Source organism: Passer domesticus, chromosome 7 (assembly GCF_036417665.1).
Source record: "Passer domesticus isolate bPasDom1 chromosome 7, bPasDom1.hap1, whole genome shotgun sequence".
Classification (NCBI taxonomy): domain Eukaryota; kingdom Metazoa; phylum Chordata; class Aves; order Passeriformes; family Passeridae; genus Passer; species Passer domesticus.
In genome coordinates, this window is record NC_087480.1 from 3722043 (window position 1) to 3732393 (window position 10351).

Genomic DNA, 10351 nt, shown 5'->3' on the forward strand with positions numbered 1-10351 from the left:
AATAATTTCAATAAAGACATTTCATTACTGGAAATATTAAAATGAAAAGCAGAAAGAAAAAAATCCACACCTGTCATAAAAATTATATTGAAATTATTATAAAGGGTAAAAATGTAAATATTGAGATGTATAAGCTAGACTTTATGTGTAAAACTCTCATATGATAAATAGTAAAAAAAGAATGAAGCATGAAATATTAAGAGAAAGATCATGATAGTGACATCACCTATGGAGGAGTTCATGGTTCTAATGCAGGCTCAGAGGCTGATTTTTATTTAAGTGTTCATTGAGTGCAGTGGAAAACAACAGAGCAGCTCTAATTTCAGAATGAGCCATGGTAATCCAGTGAAATACTTCACTGATTGGGATGCTGCCTCTCCTTATTATTCCTTCTGCTGTTCATGGAATTGTAATTTATTTCCTCTGTGCTGTCACACCTTGGGAGAAGGAGGAGAGGATTTCTTTGCCCCTGAACTGGAAGAAACATTTTCCTGCAGCTCTGGCCAGACCCACAGGAGCAGCTTCAACACTAACCTGATAGAAGCAGCTCGAACTTTTTGCTCCACCTTGAGGAATTCTGTGTTGATTGAAGAGAGCCACACATGACCTGAGTTTCTATTTTTTCCTGGTAAATATTAGGACAAAATATGTGAAGCACTTTAATGCTGGCCAAACGTTACAGTGGGATTCACTTAGCAGAGAATTTTGCTGCTAAGTTAAAATGTTAAATTACAGGAAAACAAGAAGTAAGAATTATCTGTCATGTCTGTAAGCAGTAACTGAAAATACCTTTACAAATGGCAGTGGATTTAGGGAACTCTGCTGGTTTTTAATTTACTTTCAATAACTCATTAACATGCACTTTAACCTTAATGCCAGTCCCCACAGGATTCATGTGCTGTGCCAAACGAGGTTTCTCATAGGCAAAATTAATTTTCTACAAATAACTTCCCTATTTTTCCTGATTCAGGAGCAGCAGAAGGTGGCACAGCTTTGGTGATTTGATCTCGATACATGAGATTTCAGCACTTGTTTTAGCCAGTATTCTTGTGTATTGAATTTTCATTTTTAGACTGCTTAAATATTGGGTGTGACTTCAAGAAGGATATGATTCATTTAAATGGAACAGCTTCTAGGTATCTGTATTGGTGCTTATTAATTACTTTAGCAGAAGTGTTTTGTTCCTTCAGTTCCTCTGGAGGATTAAATACCACATAACATATGTTAGATTTTGGCAATCTTATGTTTACCGAAGTTTAAAAAATATTTTGAGCAGTTGTGCATGAAATTATTTAATATCCCTCATGAGAGGAAACACTAACAATGTTAAACCCAAATACAACCTCTTTCTATGAATACTTTCTTCATATCTCATGAGAAGGTGCTGAATGGAATATGAAATGTCCACATTTTGAGCTCTGGAAAATCAAGCCGACAATGATACCTGAACACAAATATTTAGAGAGGAAAATGTGGCACAGAAAACAGTTGAAAATAACACATATTGGCCAAGCTACAGTCCCTAAGTAGGAAAAAAGCTGAGTTTGTTTCAGAAGTGTGTCTAAGTTAAATATTTGAGAGTCAGATTATTGTAAAGAAACACAAACACACCTAGGATGTAGCAAGTTCTTAAATTTTCTTTATTTTCTTTAGTTTTGTGTCATTACAGAGATGATGACGCATCAGAAGCTAATTCCTATAAATTTCAGTGACAGCTGAAATGCACCTTATCAGTTCCTGTACCCCTGAACACCAACCCCATCCCTCAGCTCCCCAGCAGGAAAGAGAAACCTATTTCCAAGAACTTATTTCTATTTCTGTTTCTGTTTCCCACTGAAATCAGTGAACTGTGCTTGTGGAAAATACCCCTGGGAGCTGTAACTCTCCTGTTCTGCTCTTACTTAAGTGATCCTGGGCAAAAAGGGATTTTGCTTTATCTATTCTTTTGACTTCCCACAGGACTGAATTGGCCTTTTTAAATCAAACACTTCCCTACAGAGGAGTGACTTTGCTTGGTGGATTCACTGCAATTCTGATTTTTCAGGATAAGTCACTCCCTTCCAAAACTCTTCTTGTACAGCAGAGTCAGTCTCTTCCCAGCTGTTTGCTGCAGAAGTAACTGTGTCAGAACATTGAAGAACTCTAAAAATGAAAGCTTGAATTGACATTTTATTTGGGAATATCATGACAAATACCCACTCCTTAAAAGCAGTGCTGCTCCTGCCTGGGTTGTCATAATGGAAGGGGATTAATTTCTGGGTTTAGGTGAGTCACTGTGAGCTGTCAGAAATCCATCCAAATATTCTGTGTTCCTTAAAATAATTCAAAATGAGAAAAGCAGACCTGCAAAAAACTGGCAATACCTGAGTGGACCTTTCCATAGCTTCTGATATTAATCACTGTGGGCAAAAAGACCTGCTGTGGGCTCTGTGTGATTTCCAAATTTTTTCAGATTGTGTTATGTCTTGTTTGTCATTAGAATGTGATCAAGATCTATTTAATCTGAAATGCAAGAGTGAGATAAAAAATTTATAAAATCTCAAGTATTTTTAATTGGTTTAGATTCCATTCATCTTTTTTTCTTTTTCCACATGAGTGATATTCTCCAGCTGTGCAGTCTCTCAACCAGGTCTTTGGAAAGCACAAAAGAAAAGGCAAAACCAAAGCAAGCAACTTTCCCTTTTGAGCACATTTTCAGTCATTCAGCACAAGAATTTAATTGTTCTGCCTGCACAGGAAGGCCTATGATAAAATGAGTGATAAAAGAAAATTCGGGGTTTTTTTTCTTATTGGTAAATTAAATAAAACTTACTGAAACCAAAGACATCATTAGGCTTGAACGTTTCTTCCCCCACTCCCTCTGTGAGGCTATTTGAGTTTTCTTGAGGCAAAATTATTCTTTTTTCTCTATATAAAGCACATGGAGCTGTCCCTTGTGTTGTCTTCATGGGTTTTGGAATGATACAGCTGAGAGTGTTGGATTTCCTGCAAATGAGCTTGGATGAGGTTATTTTCCAATTTAGGGGGGTTTTTTGGCTTTTGTTCTTTGGCCTTCAGGAGGAAAATAATTTGTAGACAAACATGTGCACCTGGAGCTGGAACAATAGGTACTAATGCATTTACAGAGAGGATGGGACTGCAGCCCTCCCAGGCTGGGTTTCCAGGAAAGCACTGAGCCATGCTTTGCTCCATGCCAGCAAAATCCCCAGGTTGTTTTGTTGTTTGCACTTATGACGACTTTCCCCTTTATTTTTTTTTTGCATAGAAATTAATTCCAACCAGCACGCAAACAGAAAATAGTGTTGCAAGTTCTAAATGCTGGTAGAGGCAATGATAAAGACAATTGTGAATGAATAAATTTGCTTTTCCCTGAAATAGTGTAAATTTTATTTTGAGGGGGGGAAAATGCTCTTTATTTATTCTGCTAGAAAAAGGAAAATCTTCTGAATTATGTATCAAGGAGGCTAATATTGTGGAAGTGATTAAGGCTAAAGCATCATGATATCAATCACAGAATTATAATTTTGTCTAAAAAATTTGAAAGAAATTATATTAGCAGCCTAACACAGTCCAGCACTGCAGTTGTAGGTGTAATGTTTATATGCATTGAAGTAAATTCAAGGTGAAAATTTTCAGACCATTATTTTAGATATTCTGAATATAACATCTAATAGTTTTACACCAAAACTTGGATATTGATCTCCTTTGTTTTCTGCATTTACTTTCCTATCCTATCTATTTACTTCCAGCTGAAGTCTTACTCAAAAAGCTGAGAAATATGAAATTCTGGTTGGATATTATTTAGGATATTTGCTTATGTTTTCATTTTCCCTTTTTTCCTGAGCCGTAAAACAATTATTCTCAAAATATAATCAGGCAAGTCTGGATGAAAATCTACCAAAAAGTATAAAAACCCCATGAGAGACATATGATGAGTGGGTGGGTTTTCTTCAGAGTCCATCTGTAAAAGATTTTAGAAAAATGACATCCCACAAGTCTTGGTTAGAGGCAAGGATTGGGTCTGAGATGTTCAGAGAAGATAGTTAATGGAATGGTGACAATTTAACTGGGATGAGTTTCTGAGAAATGTGCATTGAAATCTCAAAAGATCAGCATGTAAGAGAAGAGTTGCACCTTGAACAAAACAAATGAAAAAATAAAAGGAAATAAAAGATACAGGCAGAATGAATTCCTGGAGCCAATGGATGTTTCAAGTTCTATTTAAGCAAACTTCTTGCACCACTACTGAACTGGGAAGGAATTGTGTGTCAGAGACCCCAGACAGAGGTGTGGAATAAAGGAAAGGAGAATGGAGTGTGTATTCTGGGATTGTTGCCAGTGTGGAAGGAGGAATAAGGGAGGGAAAAGCTGGAATAAAACTGGATGTGATGGGAGGAGATCAGAGCTCCTCAAGGGCACGAGGCAGGGCAGAAACACATTCCTGGGTCATGGAGGGATGGGCAGTGAGGGGAGCAGAGTTAAGCTGGGATGAGGAAATTGATCCTGCAGGTGTGAGTGGGGATTAATTTTGTTTGCCCGTGGGTAAAGCAGATCAATTCATAAAGAGCTGCAGTGGGCTGGATTGTGCTGCTGTTACAGGGGAGGCATTTGAATATGTATGTCAGCGTGAGGGGAATTGACTTTGACTGGGGAAGACAAAGTGACTGAGAATTGATTTTTATTGTGGAAGGAAATTGATCCAGAGAGAGGGGGAAAATCACTTTGATTAGTGTGTAAGGAGAGCTCCCACGGCAGTAGAGAACTGACAACAGAAGAAATGAACTTTGATTTTGGTCATGACATGATTTTGAACGTGGTATTTGTAGCAGTTGGTAAGTGCCCTCTATGAGATAAGATTTTGTGTTCTGTTCTGTGGGATGGCACTAGTCAACTCCCATTCAGAAGAGCAGTAATTCATATTTGAGCCAAAAACACTCGTTACTGAAAGCAGCATGGACCAAAAATTAGAACTAGGAACTGTATCTTGTATCATTTCAGTATTTGACACTGTCAGTTACAATCAGAATGAACTTGTTGAATCCAAATTTTCAAGTTTTAATTTATTTTTATGCCTTTAAAAAGCTGGCGTGCTGATTTATATAATGTTTCAGTTGCCATTTCCAATCCAAGGGGGGTCCATTTACTCAAGGCTGAAAAATCCAAAAGAAAAAATACAATTTAAGCAAGTTTACTACCCTGCCAACCATTGTGTTGCTTTATATTTGGCACCTGGCAGAGATCTCTTCCTTCTGCCACCAGAAATTGTTTGAATCTGGCTGTAAAACTTACAAGTGGGATTCCTTCTTAAGGCAAGGAGGGGATGGAGAATTCTGGGCCTGGAAAAACCAACTTCAGTTGTGTCCTCGTGGGAATCATTTTCAGGTACAAGGTGGGAAAAGTGACCTGGTGGAACAGGAACAAATCATTGCTGGCCAAGCTGATTGATTTCTTTGCTAAATTAACAGCCTCTCTGGACTGCCTCTGCTGATTACAGAATATTATTTCTCTGTTGGGTTTTTTGCTATTGAGTGAATATTGGTATTTCCTTGAACACTCTTGAAGAGAATGAGGTTGTAGTAACTGTTTTATCAGCAGATTTCATGCTGGGCTTTTTACTATCAATATTTCTCTCTAAGTTAATTTTTAAGTCCTTAATTGGTCCATTGCAAAACTTTAATATTCTGTTGCTATTACCTATCACCCATAGGTGCTCACTAAATTAAATACTTAATAAAGGATTTTTTTTAAGTTAACTGAAGTGTTAAACCTTCAGTTTCTGTGTGGAAAATATATATACAAATACTTAGTTTGGTCATATCTCAATCATACTGTCCTTGTTTTTAAGTGAATAGCTGGACAAGCAGGAGTAAGTCCAGAATCTTTTCTTTGCCACTGGGCATAATGCAGGAAATTTCTGTACAGAGAGATTGTGGAGAGTGAGAATTCTCCAAAAATTTATGAAACAGAAATTAAAAAAAAATAAAATAAAATTTAAAAAGATGCTGTTCTCATGCAGAATTTTTATCCCAAGGCAATCACAGTTTGTCATTCCAAAGCCAAAATCTGCCTGGAACCTCAAATATTAATAAATAGATGGACAAAATAGTTTTTAAAAAGCAATGATGAGTGATCTAGACAAATTCCACTTTTTCTGTGCAGGTGGCTCATAAATACTGTCATTGTCGGGAATTTTGCTGTCTTTATTTTTAATTTCCCTTGCTAGACTTCCTATCATTATTTTTGTCTAACAATATTACCTTAGTCTATTTTAAGAGGATTGGTTTGTGATAAAATATTTTATAAAGTAAAATTGCAAAAATATTTAGGGAACCTAAATACTTCAGTGCATATTTAGTGATTCAAGATCAAACAATTCACAATTATAGTCCAAGCTTAACTGTTGGCAGGTGAAGTGGTTTGTCATGGAATTACACTTATCTTTTAATGGGTGAGTTCAACCCATCATAAAGATAATAAAGATACAAGGCAGTACATGCCAGGTCCAAGTTCAGGAAAGCTAAGGAAGGGCTGGTTTGAAACAAAAAGAGATAAAATTGAAACAAGCACTATCAGAAAGGAAATTATTCTTTTCATATAGGTTTTCTTTCATTAGGTAATATATGGGATGTAATAGGAAATATATAGGATGTAATAAATCCCCAAAACAGCATGAGATTTTTCTCAAACTTTAGAGGTCTGTGTGATACATGGTATTTTATAAATATTGGGTACTTAATTGTCTGTGTGAGAAATAACTGTTATTTATGGCCATTTTACATTTAAACTAAATTAGGAGCTGTAACCGAAGCTATCACTCCAGGGTTTATACAGTAATGTCTGGATCCATGTGATGTATTTTAACCTATGCACATATCCATTTAAAAAGGGCTTTATCTCCTGCTTGACAATCCTTAATAACACAATAGACCACTCCTGTATCCCCTTTCCATCCATTAGTCAATATATCCACAGCAACCAGCAATAACCCAGCAGCAAAAAGCCTACTTAAGTTCTTTAAAACCTCCCACCTGAATTGCTGTAGCCAGGAAAAACAAATGGGCCCAAAAATGTGTGGCTACATTTTAAAATGTGCTGAGCACCTGCAGCTTCATCAAAGGATGCTGGATGTCAGCACTTAACAATTTAGCCCACCAAATTAAAAATATTAACCATGTGAATTCATAAAGGCTGCAGTGATCGGCGTCAGGGCTGGCGTTTTCCCAGGGATCCCTCCTCAGCTGTACCAGGTTATTTTTCGTGTTACTTTTGCCACTCTGCCTGGGTATTTTTGTGACTGCCTGTCCCTTGCTGGCCCTGCTGGGATCTGCTTGTGCTCTGCGGGTACATTGGCTCCAGAGCCTGCACCAGGGAGCTGCTCTGGGATCATCCCCAAAACCAGGAAAGATCGATGACCATGGTTCTTCCAGACCTGGATTTGAGTGCAGCTCCTCGCCCCAAATCCCTCTCACTTTTCCTTTCCCCCAGACCTGTTGAAGCTGTCATCCCAAGGAGTGCAGACAGAAACTGCAAAAACAGCGGGGCTGATGTTTTTCCAAGATCCATCACCTTTTATACGTCTGTAGAGGGTAGCTGTGAGCTTGCATTTTTGTATCTGGTTCTCAGAGGACATTAGATCCTAACAAAAAAAAAAATTAAATTAAAACCTCATAAATATGAGACTACAGTGCAGAATTTGAGGCTCATGCTGAAAGGATTTACAGAACTCTCCACTTTTTTACTGTTGCTCAATATCATATAAAAGGTTTGTTTCAATGTCATAGACCCGGGATTTTCCTGGAAATAAGTCTGTAATGAAATCCTTTATTAAATGCTCAGAGTCATGCAGAAAAACAAGTATATTAAATAAGGAGAGTATGTTCTGGGTTGGGGGTTAGTTTCTCATACAGTTTTAAATTGAGCAGTCTGAGCATTTTAACAATCTTCCTACCGCTATATGACACCTTAATAATACTATTTAAAAGGTTTGAATTGTTATTTTTGATGCTGGGTCTGGAAACATGGATGTCTACCTCCCTCTCTGCCTCTCTCTATTTCTCTCTCTGTAAACATATCCCCAGTTTCCCAGCAGGTTCAAACACAGATGGCTGCCTTATTGCGACAGAAGCAAAAATGCTACATTAATGTTTAAAGAGATTAAAAATCCTCTTGGCAGCAGTGGCATATGTTACCAGTTAATTGTAGCACTGGAAGCTTCCCTGCTGTTTTAAAACATGGACTCATTTTACTTGCTTTCTGCAGAGCAGTACGAAATGTCAAATTTGTTGGTATAAGTTTTGAATCCGGTCTGACAAAAATGAGTCATTAAGACAATGTTGTTGTCCTTCTCTAACATAGTTTTTGAATCCAAATAATGTTCTGCTCCCATGCCAGCTCTGGCAGAAAGCTGGCTCCCTGCTCCAACCCAGCCATCATGTGCACACTTTATGATTTCAGCGGAGGGCTTTGCCTTTGGAAGGCAGTTTTTAGCTCTTCACCTGCATTATTTCCACCCATTGTCATCCTGGCCAAAGCAGGCTGCTGGTTTGAATTACTTTACAGATGTAATGGTGGCTTTTTCTGGCCCAGCCTCCAGCTGGAAACAGAGCAGCCAGGGGCAGCCGTGCCAGCCCGTGAGCCGCGAGCGGTTCTGTGGCGCTGGAGCCGCTGGTGAGAGCCGTGGGCAGGGATGAGCACACTCCTGAGGAACATCTCCCCTCCCAAATCCCTGCTCCAGACCAGCAGCCCCCAGCAGGGCACTGCTGGCTCTGTGCAGCTACTGCACACTGTTCTTTGACTGGGGAAAGAAATAGGAAAAAAGTGTTGAAAAGCTGAAAATTTCTATCGCTCCTTGCATTACGTTTCATTGCCATTATTGGAGATTGTCCAGTTCCTCTTAAATCAGGGAGCAGCTGCCACATCAGATACACATTAGGACAAAACAAAGGATTCAGTCTTCCTAACTAGCCTTTCAACCTCAAATGCTGTTAACAAGACACTTTTGCCCGAGAGAAAGCTGATGATAAAACTTTTTGTCTTTGTACTGAATGACGTCACCTCACCCTGGTTAGAGCTGCACAGGCTTTATGGAGCTTAAGTATTCTGGAAAGTAATTGTGGCATAAATACACTCTCTTGTCAGAAAGGTAAACAAAACTTAGCCTCACGTATTGTCTGTGATCCTTTTTACTATTTGTTCTTTGCCATATGTGCACATTAGGTTTTACAGACAAGTAGATGTGATCTCTGCCCCTCAGGGGTTTGCAGAGGAGATTAAATATCACATGGAGATGAGACATTCTTCTTGGTATTCTCAGCAGGGAGGGCCAAGTGTAGGGTAGGCATGAACTATCCTGGCTTGTCTGAAAAACAGACCTTTGAGGCTGAAACACATCAGTGGGAGGGAGAGCACAGCTCCTTCTCATTTCTTCAGGGGCTTCAGACTGCCCAGAACATACCTGGCATTGATTTCTGCATTTTGAAAAATCTGTGCAAACCCACCAGGTTTTCCCTGGTTTCTGATCAGCCTCACTGCTTTAAGTTCATGGTTCTTCTTCGTATTATTTTTTTCTCTCCTGATTTGATTAGATCATAAGTTCAGAATACAGACAGTGAAAAATATAGCTCAAGATGTCTAATTAAAGAACAGCTTGTTTGCTCAGGGATTTGAATTCCCTACCATGGATTCTTGTCCTGGGAGGTTGATTTTTACAGGACCCATACAAGTCACTGGGTTACAGAGTCACCAAATAAATTCTCTTTCCTGAGTGTAAAAAGTTCTGTACTGACACAATTTACAGTTACAGAAATTATATTTGTGTGCTAATTAATGCATGTCTTTCAGGAGAGACCTTCAGAAATTAGCAGGAAATTATACATAATTCTGAAGATGGGGGAATGAGTTGTTGTTTGTCACTCACTCTGTCTCCTGGCAATGGAAAACCAGTGGTACCAGGCTCTTGCTCAACTGAAACAGAACATTTATTCTAGATTGCAAACCAGATCATATCTTTGAGCTCTTTGCAGCAGAGCAAACACACAAAACCCAATAACACTGGCTACTTTCTAAGCATGAATAATAAATGAAATCTTCATATGGGACATTAATATTCTGGAACACTTGATTAGATCTTGTTTACATCTTACAGCAACATTAGGATACACAAATTATAACCAATGATCAAGTAGTTGCAGAGAAAAAGATTTTGTAAAAATGATTTTAGATAAGAGATATGATTTTTCTCTGCCCAAGTTTTAAACTACTTATTTCAACACTCAGAGCATATCAAGACATCTACTTTCATAAAATACTTTAAGAAGGACTGAATTCAAGGATTAGTGTTAAGAATTCCAGC

General features: G+C 38.3%; 1 long non-coding RNA gene across 2 annotated transcripts in view; it reads left to right on the top strand.

Moving 5' to 3' along the window:
• The window catches only part of LOC135304249 (uncharacterized), a 121453-nt gene that overhangs the window by 91381 nt on the left and 19721 nt on the right, over positions 1-10351 (top strand). The window lies entirely within an intron of this gene.